This window comes from Prenolepis imparis, unplaced genomic scaffold, assembly GCF_030444845.1.
Source record: "Prenolepis imparis isolate NDT839.2.m4 unplaced genomic scaffold, iyPreImpa1.0 SCAF_6, whole genome shotgun sequence".
NCBI classification, from domain to species: domain Eukaryota; kingdom Metazoa; phylum Arthropoda; class Insecta; order Hymenoptera; family Formicidae; genus Prenolepis; species Prenolepis imparis.
In genome coordinates this window covers 13669780-13679368 of record NW_028141164.1, presented here as the reverse complement: position 1 = coordinate 13679368, position 9589 = coordinate 13669780, and the positions used below count along the sequence as shown (strand labels likewise).

Below are 9589 nucleotides of genomic sequence, written 5' to 3'. Positions count from 1 at the left end.
ACTATGTAGAAAAATAAAAATTAATTTAAAGAAAAAATGTCTTGTATCTTTGTTAGGTCGGAAACTTTTCAGACAACCCTCGTATATGAATATTAAAATATTGTATTTTTTATGATGCGTAATAAAGTACCCTTATTGTCCTTGTAATATATCTGAATTCATTTTCAATATTTATAGCTTCAATTTCTTTCATTGAACATTGGTTTAGAAGATGAAATAAGACATTGAAATTCCACCTGCGATATATATTGTGATTTTGAAGTTGTATACAGAAATGAATAACCATGTAATATGTTAATGTTATCTAAAAAAAAAAAGAAAATAAACATGTATATCAAATTTTGATTACAAACAAAAAGTTTATTACTTTTATTCATTGCGTATAGAATATATCTCGACTTATTAATTTAACATATTATTTACAAGACCTGCAATTGATGAGATTTATTTTGTAATTTATATATATATCCTTCAACCCATATTTTATTTTCTGGATTAAATTCTTCATTGTATGACCCTTTGACGATGTTTGACGGATAAGAAAGATGAGAGTTTTTGTTTATATATAAATATTTTGTATGTTTGAAACCTTCTGCACTGAAATATAATAAAAATTAACAAAATAAATTCGTGCCCCGTGCACAAGTATTTAATTTCCAACAAAAAATCAAATTTCGTTGGAATCAACGCACCGACACCCGCGTAGGACTCTTACAGCCAATTTATTTCTAATATTTATATTTAATAAAATAATATTCATATATAAAATATAAAAAAATGAAAAAAAAGTATACATTTAAATATATATGTACATACATATAATAAAGAATGTTATAATCAATCCACAATTTCTCTAGCATGTGGAATAAATATAAACTATTTAAAAATTGTTGTTTGTAAATCTGTGTCAAAAAAAAATTTCACTTTTAGAAATTATAAAAAATTGACAGTACAAAATTTTTTAATACGAAAAATAAAACAGTTGCCTAACATTTTCTCAACTTTTAATATTTTTCTAATGGATTACGAGTTGTTTGACTGGCTGTAATTCAGTAACTATCCAATATTTAGCTTTGAGCCCATTACATCTTTTGTTTAGCAAGTCATAATCGACAAAATATGAAAAAAGCAGCCAATTTCACCGAAAGCCAAAATCCTATATATGAACCGTTTCCAAAATGTAGGGGGTGCGAACAGACTTTATGGACATCTTGTATACATGTATATGTGAATATTTATACATATACCTAATATGTATATGAGAAAGTATGAATGTATATTAAAACAGAAACCAAAAATATTGAAAGAGTACTAAAGCTAAATTATACTTACTAATCCAGATTCCATAATAAGATTTCATTAGAATCTTTTTTGATATAATTAACTGGTATTACACTGCAATATATGCCGAGTCTTCTAGCAACACTATAAAATGTAATAGTTAGAAGATGCCTTCGAAGAAATTCTGAAATCTATAACATAAATTATGTTAAAAAAATTATATCCAATAATTATAAGAATAAAACACATAGTTGCATACATGCTCAGCGCATAATAATCTATAATTACAATATTTGACATAATTTAAAATAACTTACGCAATTTATATATTTGTTTTCATTTAGATCTAATAATATCAATAATTGATGGACGTCTAAATCAGAGAATATAAATTCTTCAAGTATAGACATAATTTGCTCTACTTCTTTTGGATTCCAGTAATTCTCATAGATATTGTTATCTCTCCAAATATCAAATTGCTCCATGGACGTTAAAAATATTGAATGCTTAGGATATTCATTTCTAAGGCGACGTCGTATTTCTTGAGCAATATCATTTAACCAAGTTCTTATGTCCGAATAGGATATATACGGTTGAAAATATTGTGCCACTATAGTAAGCAACTGCTCTAAAAGCTGGTTTTCTTTCGGCATATTCAAAAATTCGATTAGCTTGTATATAAACCGATATTGTTTTAAATAGTGGGAAATTAGGCCAAAGTAATATTTATTTGTTAAATTAAAATTATAATTGTGTTGCCTGAAAAAATATATATATTAACTGTACGATTACACTAAATTATATAATGTTAATAGCAATAGGCTGTACTTCCGAAAACCTGACACCTCTGATTTTTATGGGGCTTGGTATACTACTGTTGTTGGGTGCGCTGATCACAAATATCAATATGAAAATCACCGACAAGGTCATCTTCAAGGTCAAACATCGAAAAAATTATATTTTTCTGCATTATTTCAGTTAATCTCAATTTTACAGAAAAATGCTTCAAACCAAACTTGTAGCCCTTAAAAAAATACATCTTTTATGTTCTATACATTTTTTTTGTAGAACAATTATTTTCTGAGTAAAACGTCATAAATGTATCATAGTTTTCAGGGGGGGGTTTGGGGGGCGCAGCCCCCCATTAGGCACGATATTTCATTTAAATTAATTTAAGTTGTGTTTGAAACCTTTTTTAGGAAATATACAATTTTTTCGATGTTTGGTTCCTTTGGCGGCCACGTGGCGGCGAACGATGATAACGCAACCCGAAAGTCAAAAGCTGCACATTTTCGTATTTTGCACAACATGGACTAAGCACAATGTTGGGTGAGTTAGGTTAGGTTAGGTTAGTTTTCAGGGGGGGGGTTTGGGGGGCGCAGCCCCCCATTAGGCACGATATTTCATTTAAACTAATTAAAGTTGTGTTTGAAACCTTTTTTAGGAAATATACAATTTTTTCGATGTTTGGCCTTGAAGATGACCTTGTCGGTGATTTTCATGTTGATATTTCTGATCAGCGCACCCAAAAACAGTACTATACCAAGCCCTAGAAAAATCAGAGGTGTCAGGTTTTCGGAAGTTTATCCTAGCAATATATAGTTTATTAAATTCTAATACCATGGTGTGCGTGATTGTGCAGAAATAATTCTATTCAACTCATCCAAAACAAAGTAATACATCATTGAATCTTCAGCTGTGGAACGCAGAAGGCGTTCAAATCTAATTTTTTGGGTTTTTGTTAAGATATTTTTGGACATCAGAAACATATAAAGCTGCAGTTGTTTAATGCACTTTATACTTGCTTTTAATCTTTCTTCATAATTAAAATAATCAAAATTTTTTTTCTGTTTCTTTATGTTATATTTTTTTCTCGCAGTGGGACACCTAAAATTAAGATAAATAATTCTAGAAAATTATATTAAACGCCATATCAGTAATGAATTTTAAACAATATAATTTTTGAAATATGTATGAATTTTTTAATTACACACATACATTAATAGTGAAGAAATTATAAACATTAATATTGATTTGTTTATTTTATAGAAAAATATAAACAAAAATTTCCAAAATTATTTCGTTATCCAAATTTATTTATAATATTTATTTTACATATAATTAATAATTTAAAAAATTAATTTCTTTAAGTATGATTCTATATCAAATCTGATAAAAATCGATTTTTCTTTTAGAAGAAGTTATATATAGAAGAAGTTATATATAAGTGAAAAAATTTTCGCATAAAATAAAGGAATTATCAACTTAAAACATTTGTATATTTAATTATATTCGTCATAATGATACTTTTATGAATGCATTTTATAGCTAATTAGCAAAATATATTATACAAAAAAATTTGTTGCACGAAATTTTTATTTCCAAACGTTACGAATAATTGAAACGTTAAATAACTTTTTCACCAAAAAGTACACTTTTATCAATTTTTAAAATAATACTACTTTATTTAGTGATCACAATAACGATATAGATTTGAACCAAGGGAAATTCGATAGGACGTCCTTTCTGTCACTCCCATATGTTAAAGATACGAGTCAAGATTTATGTCGAGTTTTACGTGGAGTTGGTTTGAACGTCGTTTATAAAATTAATAAAAAACTAAATATGTTAATAAAACGTGGCAAAGACAATTTACATAAAGATGACCGAACAAATGTTGTATACAAATTAGATTGTAAAGATTGTAATGCATCATATATTGGACAAACTAAAAGACATTTAAGGACTCGTACGAACGAACATTTTAAAAATATTAAATTACATGAAACAAATCACTCTGTTATAAGTAAACACAAAATAAAATATGGACATGAATTTGATTGGACTAAACTCAATATATTACATAATGAGAAACATGTGCGTAAAAGAGAAATTGTGGAAATGTTCTACATCAAAAAATTTAAGAATACAATTAATCTTCAAAAGGACACTGAGAGCTTAAATAATATTTATGATAAAATAATAAAGGTCGTGTAATAAGTTTTCTAATATTGTTAGTTATTGACAAGGTTTCTTACTGACTTAACGTTCGCCTTTAATATTGACAACATGTGTTGAGCGAATCTTTTATTTGAACATGCTTGTCTAAGATTCACATTTATAACGTATGCACTCTTTTTATATCCAACTTATTCTATGCATATTACTATCTTTAAACCGTTTAGATTTATAAGTTTAATTTTCAATTGTATTATTTTAGTGTACTTGAAAAGGACCACAACCATATGGTCGAAACGTACGTAACTTTTAATAAAGTGTAAAAATTTGTGCTAGTTTGGTCGATTATTTTCAATATTGATCCTTTTATTTAGTGAATTATATCAATCATAACTTTCTTTTTCCAAATAATTTTCGTAGAAATCAAAGCGTTACGCAATTTAGTTGAGTCGATGACGATATCTCATTTATTAAAAATATATTTAATAAATGGAGTTCATTGATTATCTTATCTATAAAATAAAAAATATATACACTTTCAAAATAAAATAGAGAATAAAATAACATTATTTTGAAAATTTTATATAGTATACTATTTGATGAAAAAGTTATTAAACATTTTGTTGTGTGCCTCGAGCAAGGCACTGGGGTTGCGTCGATTATAGGATGAGGATTCTTGGGTCGTGCAGGACTTCGTAGGAAGTGGTGTACATTTCTTAGAATACACGTCTTATTTCAATTAAATTGAGTTTTTGCTTTATTTTCGCCCTTCTCTCGAGTTAGGGGTATTCTTACAGTATTCGGCTATTAGTTATTAACCGTGTCGTAGTAACTCTGTTTAATGATTCGATCTTTTATTTGTGATTTGGTTACTTCTGATTTGAATCTTAACTAGCGAATCTTAACTAACTCTTCGTCTTAGCGTTTCGGAATTATATTATTCTTCTTGATAATTCAGATTTTTATTAGTGAGTCTCGTCCTGATGTTCCGGATTCTTATTAGCGACTCCGTCTTGATGTTTAGGAGTTTTATTCGAGACTGCCTTCACGGGCGGGCTCTCCGTCTTATATCTTCTTTTGTTCTTTGATTTTCAACGGGCGAGGCCCTTGGAACCAAGTCCCCGATTGGTTAATAATATTCACGCGTTTTTGATCTAAATGCAAGCGAAGCAGGTCGAAGTCCCAGGCCTTCGCTTGCATCTCGCGATTTCCGTGCTTTGCGCGTGTTTCGCTGCGTTAGCGTTTTCGTGCGACGAGCGTTTGGCGAGGGCGCTCGTTTATAAGTAAAAATGTTTTACAATATTCTTATTCCTAATAACTACTGGTTATAGTTCGGGCTATAACAATTTCAATTATTTATAACAATTGCAATAAGCAATTTCTTCAAACTTAAACTCTTATTATTGTATTATTATAAAAAAATTGTTTAATTATCTTTGCATTTTTTTTTATATTTCTACGACAAATATAACTAGAGATATTAATTTTTTAATTTAACAATTTCTTCATTTTTCACGAAAATTTTATTGTCTATTGTCTTCCGCAAAAATATATTTTGGACGAATGAAAAGTATATACGAGGGCAGTTCGATAAGTCAGTGACTTTTACAAGATATGGCACTCAAATCGCAATCTAATTTTATTTCTGATATTTACCATCTTATTTAAGTATACACACCAAGTTTCAAGTAGATCTGTCAAATAGAAATTTTTTGACAGCGTTCTAAAGCGGATAAGTTTGTGTTTTTTGCTAAAATGGAAAAAAGTGAATTTCGTGTGCTAATAAAACATTACTTTTTGCGTGGAAAAACCATTAAGGAAACTGAAGAAAAACTAAAAAAGTATTATGAGGACTCTGCTCCGTCGCATGGAATGGTTCACAAGTGGTTCACTGAATTTCGTTGTGATCGTACAAGCACGAATGATGCCGAGCGCCCGGGACGTCCGAATGAGGTCACAACTGAAGAAACAGTCAATAAAATCCATGATATTGTATTGGACGACCGTCGAGTGAAGATACGCGAGATAGCCAAGATGGTAAACATCTCAAACGAACGTGTTTTTAATATCTTGCATAAACATTTGGGCATGAAGATGCTGTCGGCCAGATGGGTGCCGCGCTTGCTCACAATCGACCAAAAACCACAACGAAATTCAGTGAACCACTTGTGAACCATTCCATGCGACGGAGCAGAGTCCCCATAATACTTTTTTAGCTTTTCTTCAGTTTCCTTAATGGTTTTTCCACGCAAAAAATAATGTTTTATTAGCACACGAAATTCACTTTTTTCCATTTTAGCAAAAAACACAAACTTATCCGCTTTAGAACGCTGTCAAAAAATTTCTATTTGACAGATCTACTTGAAACTTGGTGTGTATACTTAAATAAGATGGTAAATATCAGAAATAAGATTAGATTGCGATTTGAGTGCCATATCTTGTAAAAGTCACTGACTTATCGAACTGCCCTCGTATTTTCTTATTTTATGTATATTTCACGTAAAAATGGTTTTGATTAATTAAAGAATATAATAATTTAATATTATACATATTATAATAATATATAATAATTTAAAGAATACAAGGATATAAAGAATGTCGATTTTTGTAAGATTTGACTTCTATGTTCATAATTTAATAATAAAGCTTAGATAAATAAAACATAAAATTATAATTCATGATAACAATGAGTTATGAGCCATGAGCAATAGCGAACTATCTTTATAAAACTGGTCATGACTGGTCGTACTTTTATATGCATTAAGATTTCGGCTTCATTAGATCATTATAACAAAGTTGCAGCCCTTTATTACAATCATCCCACACAGCACATGATATCGTACGAATATTCTATATTCATTCTGTGAATGTACGTACTGTACGTAATATACTGAGAAGATCTCTATAATATCTTGTGTAGTATATTATTTTTCGTATATTCTCAGGATATTATCAGAACATCTTGTGTAGTATATTATTTTTCGTATATTCTCGTATATTCTCAGAATGTACTTTTAATATCTCTTATAATATATTATTTTTCGTATATTCTCATAATATACTATTGAATTACGCGCATTTTTACTTATGAGCGGATATGTATGCCATTTTGGATACGTAATTTCCGCTATTGCCGTCATTTGTCTTTTCCTTGTTCTTCTTCACTGACCACGTGCAAGTGGTATGTGCAATCTGGTGCAATTATATTACGATTGTGATTAATCGCAGGTAATCCTTTTTATTTTCAAATAAATTAAATGTAAAAAGGGTATTTTATAAAAGCTATTCAATGATTTATTAATACTTCATAATTATAAACACACAAATTAACCTCATTAATGCAAATTATAACCTCACAATCGAATATTATAATGTCAATCAAAAATATGTATTTTTATGTGAAATTGTTATTATTATGTTACAGCATTTGCACAAAAAAGGACGTCATTATCAATTGTCGTTTATTATATCAATTATCATTTTGTGATCTCTGCAGAATCTTTCTAAAGAAAAAGTGTTCTCCGCATACACATATATACATATGTATATAGATGAGATGTAAATGTGAAAAATAAAAGTGAAACTCTGGATTCAAAAATCAAGTGAGTTTTATAACATATTTTAATTATATAGTGTGCGATTAAGTAAGAGCTAAGTTATTACTGCAATTAATTTTTAAAATGATTTTAAAAGTTAATTTCAGTAACAACATATATCTTATTAAATATATGTTAGATATTATTAAATGTATTCTTATGTGAAATTATTATTATATGTTACAGCGTTTGCACAGAAAGAACATTATTATCAACTCGTGATCTAATACTTTCTGTGAAATAAGAAAAACTATATACATATATATAATAATAAATAATAATAAGTAAAATGTTTATATAAAAAAATATAAAAGTGCAATTATACGTTCAAATAATATATGTGCAATTATAACATATATTTAAGAAATTTGAATAAAAAGATTTTATGTGTGAACAAAATGTTAATATTTTACACCAATTTTTTTTATTTATAGTAAAATTTATAGTTAAATTTATAGTATAAATATAAATGGATTATATATATATGTACCGTAAACACTCGAAATCTGTTTTTCCGTATACTTAGTAGTCAAAATTTGCATATTTTTACTAGTAAGTATATGAAAAAACAAATATGGGGTGTTTACGGTAACATATATCATTTATATTTATATATAAAATATAGAAAATATAAGTTAATCTATAGAATGTCTTGAGTATATTATTAGTACATTATTAGTACATATATGTATATACCAATGTCATACTCAAGACATTCTATAGATATACTTATTATATACTAAAAGATATTTTCAGTATGTACTGAGAAGCAGGAAAAATCGGACATAGTAGCATTCTTAGTACATACTCAGTATATCGCAGTATGTATTTCGAATGTTCCTAGAACATACGCAATATACTTTTGTGATATTCTCAGAACATTCTCGGAATTTACATGTGCTGTGTGGGATATTAAATTGTAATATCAGAAGCAAGTTCGATATGCAGTAATACAAGTAATACAATTAATAACAATTGTATCAACACATAATAACTAATAACTAATAACTAACACATAATAACTAATAACTAACACATAATAACTAATAACTAATAACTTTAACTTTAATAATAACTAATAACTAATAACTTTAATATTATTTTTATTACTATTAGTTTTCCCAAAGATATTTCGTTAAATGAAAATGAAAATTAATATAAAAAAAGAATTTTTTAAATTAAGTAATTTATAAATAATTTTTAAATAAAATACAACTACATATAATAAATTTTTGTAAATAGAAAAGTACCTCTTGTAAAATTTCTTCTCCCAAAACTTGTTACTGTTCGATAGAATATGCTGGAATTTTTTACACGTGGAAGTAAAACTCAAAGCATCCTCAATGCCGATGTTGTAGTCTCCCAGAATGATAGCAATCACTTCTTCGGGCAAGGATGTTATTGTAGCCATCGGTGATTTCGTATCATATGATTTTACTTATATACTTATATGTATACAAATGTGAGCGCACACAAAACTTACTCTACTAGATTGCGATGGGTCTGCCACGAACACTGCCTTTTATGTCGAGGGAAAAATGGTAGATATCCTCGCCCCCAGAAATGCCATAGATGCCAGATTGCCAGATTTGTAGACCAGTGGAAGAGGTAGGCTAGCAATGCACGTGCATTGCTAGCCTACCCTCTCCACTGGCTGTATTTGGCTGTTGCATTTGCAAATCTGTAATTTATGTTACTCTCTCGAGGTACAAAGGTTCCAAACTATTTGACTTTGTGTGTGTGTGTGTGTGTGT

The 9589-nt window shown here is 28.5% G+C and overlaps 1 long non-coding RNA gene across 1 annotated transcript; it reads left to right on the top strand.

Moving 5' to 3' along the window:
- The first annotated feature begins 7392 nt into the window (after positions 1-7392).
- Positions 7393-8154, top strand: LOC145937737 (uncharacterized). Its single transcript, XR_014425621.1, has 3 exons — positions 7393-7467; positions 7664-7841; positions 8022-8154. It is a non-coding gene; the product is annotated as an uncharacterized LOC145937737 (long non-coding RNA).
- Positions 8155-9589: the final 1435 nt, after the last annotated feature.